Raw genomic sequence first — 3,591 nt, 5'->3', positions numbered from 1 at the left:
TAGGATTGTTGTATATATCTCTATAACCTATACTTAATAGGATTGTTGTATATATCTAATATAACCTACACTTACTAGGATTGTTGTATATATCTCTATAACCTACACTTACTAGGATTGTTGTATATATCTCTATAAACTACACTTACTAGGATTGTTGTATATATCTCTATAAACTACACTTACTAGGATTGTTGTATATATCTCTATAACCTATACTTACTAGGATTGTTGTATACATCTCTATAACCTATACTTACTAGGATTGTTGTATATATCTCTATAACCTATACTTACTAGGATTGTTGTATATATCTCTATAACCTATACTTACTAGGATTGTTGTATATATCTCATATAACCTATACTTACTAGGATTGTTGTACATATTTCCTATAACCTATACTTACTAGGATTTATATACATATATCGTCTATAACCTATACTTACTAGGATTGTTGTATATATCTCGAATAATTTGTATTTAGTAGGATTGTTGTAGTATTCCAATAATATTTTCATGTGGGTGTGTGGCTGTTGACGGTTGGCCTTACCTAACTGACTGTTGAGAGGGTCAACAGAGCACGCAGAAATAGTCACTCTTCCATTTACAGTGTCAACAATACACCTGATGAAGCATTCCAAGTTAAGCTGGTTGAGAGAATGCCAAGAGTGTGCAAAGCTGTCATCAAGGCAAAGGGTGGCTACTTTGAATAATCTCAAATATAAAATATATTTTGATTTGTTTAACACTTTTTTTGGTTACTACATGATTCCATATGTGTTATTTCATAGTTTTGATGTCTTCACTATTATTCTACAATGTAGAAAATAGCAAACATAAAGAAAAACCCTGGAATGAGTAGGTGTGTCCAAACTGCTGACTGGTACTGTATATTTACATTGCCAAAGCAAGTCTCTCCCTCTCTCTCTCTCTCTCTCTCTCTCTCTCTCTCTCTCTCTCTCTCTCTCTCTCTCTCTCTCTCTCTCTCTCTCTCTCTCTGTCTCGCTCTCTCTCTCTCTCTCTCTCTCTCTCTCTCTATCTCTCTCTCTCTCTCTCTCTCTCTCTCTCTCTCTGTCTCGCTCTCTCTCTCTCTCTCTCTCTCTCTCTCTCTCTCTCTCTCTCTCTCTCTCTCTCTCTCTCTCTCTCTCTCTCTCTCTCTCTCTCTCTCATGTCGGAGGTTGCCTGGCCCGGAGCTAAGTCCCGCCCCCGGGAAAAACAGTCGGAGTTGGACCGGAGACGCAGCACATCACCTAACTCCGGACGCATCTGGACCGGAGCCGCAGCACATCAACTAACCCGCTCTCCATTTACCACTTTATTTTGCGGCGCTGACAGTTTTTTGAGGATTTATTATTCATTTATTCATTTTTCAACCTGTCGTTCAGGTGGAATCTGGATAGTCTGGTCTGGTGTGAATACCTCCCTTCCCCTCTCCCTTTCTACAGGGTTTAAAGGAACTAAGGTAAGCCGAAACGTCCCCCTGGTATCCAGCAGCAACAGGTGTCCGTGTGTGTGTGTGTGTGTATGCGCGCGCGCTTGCGTGTGTGCGTGTGTGTGTATGTGTGTGCGTGTGGTTTCGACTTATGCAGGTACAACATAGCCTACAGATACCCTCGTATTTATGACCGAATAGCAGGAAAGTTGTAGCGTCTAATAGACGCGGTTGACATAGAGCGCTGCTTTAAAAGTTTAAAAGTTAAACGAGAGAGAGAGAGAGGGAGAGGAGACGAGAGAGATAGAGAGGGAGAGAGAGATGAGGGAGAGGAGAGGGAGAGGGAGAGGGAGGGGGAGAGAGAGAGAGGTAGAGAGGGAGAGAGAGAGATAGAGAGCGGGAGAGGGAGAGGGAGAGGGAGAGGGAGGGGGGAGAGGGAGAGAGAGAGTCGTTACCAAAACAGTACACCAATGCAGGTACAACTCCCCGTAGGTAGTCTAGGTTGTCTTGCACACAGTCAGTGTTTTTCCGCTGGTCACACAGTGTGAGTGTCTTTCTCGATCTCTCACAATGTCTCACCCTTTCTGTAACTCTCTCTGCATCTATCCATACCTCCATTCATCCCTTTCTGTCTCTGTCCGTGTGCACACAAAGTCAACCCTATTTTCTTACACTTGAGACAATAGCAAATGGGACGTAACCCTGTAGTTTGGAAATAATTTCCATATACCTCACCTCTCAAACTCAAACATTGACACAGAGAGAGCAGAGCACACGGAATTACGAAGCCTCTACCTAGGGCACACAGGGTAGCTCTGCCTTCTAAATGGCCCCCTGTTTCCTTTACAGTGTGCTATTTAGGACACACAGGGTAGCTCTGCCTTCTAAATGGCCCCCTGTTTCCTTTACAGTGTGCTATTTAGGACACACAGGGTAGCTCTGCCTTCTAAATGGCCCCCTGTTTCCTTTACAGTGTGCTATTTAGGACACACAGGGTAGCTCTGCCTTCTAAATGGCCCCCTGTTTCCTTTACAGTGTGCTATTTAGGACACACAGGGTAGCTCTGCCTTCTAAATGGCCCCCTGTTTCCTTTACAGTGTGCTATTTAGGACAAGAGGGGTAGCTCTGCCTTCTAAATGGCCCCCTGTTTCCTTTACAGTGTGCTATTTAGGACAAGAGGGGTAGCTCTGCCTTCTAAATTGCCCCCTGTTTCCTTTACAGTGTGCTATTTAGGACAAGAGGGGTAGCTCTGCCTTCTAAATGGCCCCCTGTTTCCTTTACAGTGTGCTATTTAGGACACACAGGGTAGCTCTGCCTTCTAAATGGCCCCCTGTTTCCTTTACAGTGTGCTATTTAGGACAAGAGGGGTAGCTCTGCCTTCTAAATGGCCCCCTGTTTCCTTTACAGTGTGCTATTTAGGACACACAGGGTAGCTCTGCCTTCTAAATGGCCCCCTGTTTCCTTTACAGTGTGCTATTTAGGACAAGAGGGGTAGCTGTGCCTTCTAAATGGCCCCCTGTTTCCTTTACAGTGTGCTATTTAGGACAAGAGGCTGTATAAATGGCACCCTGTTTCCTTTACAGTGTGCTATTTAGGACACACAGGGTAGCTCTGCCTTCTAAATGGCCCCCTGTTTCATTTACAGTGTGCTATTTAGGACAAGAGGGGTAGCTCTGCCTTCTAAATGGCCTCCTGTTTCCTTTACAGTGTGCTATTTAGGACAAGAGGGGTAGCTCTGCCTTCTAAATGGCCCCCTGTTTCCTTTACAGTGTGCTATTTAGGACAAGAGGGGTAGCTCTGCCTTCTAAATGGCCCCCTGTTTCCTTTACAGTGTGCTATTTAGGACAAGAGGGGTAGCTCTGCCTTCTAAATGGCCCCCTGTTTCCTTTACAGTGTGCTATTTAGGACAAGAGGGGTAGCTCTGCCTTCTAAATGGCCCCCTGTTTCCTTTACAGTGTGCTATTTAGGACACACAGGGTAGCTCTGCCTTCTAAATGGCCCCCTGTTTCCTTTACAGTGTGCTATTTAGGACAAGAGGGGTAGCTCTGCCTTCTAAATGGCCCCCTGTTTCCTTTACAGTGTGCTATTTAGGACACACAGGGTAGCTCTGCCTTCTAAATGGCACCCTGTTTCCTTTACAGTGTGCTATTTAGGA

The 3,591-nt window shown here is 44.5% G+C and overlaps 1 protein-coding gene across 3 annotated transcripts in view; it reads left to right on the top strand.

The window, feature by feature from the left end:
• The first annotated feature begins 1,173 nt into the window (after positions 1-1,173).
• ugt8 (UDP glycosyltransferase 8) overlaps positions 1,174-3,591 on the top strand; it is a 111,069-nt gene continuing 108,651 nt past the window's right edge. For all 3 annotated transcript variants that reach the window (XR_006658680.1, XR_006658679.1, XM_045215467.1), the window contains exon 1: positions 1,174-1,466. The gene's annotated coding sequence lies outside the window, so the exon portion shown is untranslated. The remainder of the gene's footprint in view (positions 1,467-3,591) is intronic.

This window comes from Coregonus clupeaformis, unplaced genomic scaffold, assembly GCF_020615455.1.
Source record: "Coregonus clupeaformis isolate EN_2021a unplaced genomic scaffold, ASM2061545v1 scaf0449, whole genome shotgun sequence".
NCBI lineage: Eukaryota > Metazoa > Chordata > Actinopteri > Salmoniformes > Salmonidae > Coregonus > Coregonus clupeaformis.
Note: the sequence above shows the minus strand (reverse complement) of the source record. Positions and strands in the feature narration are given on the sequence as shown.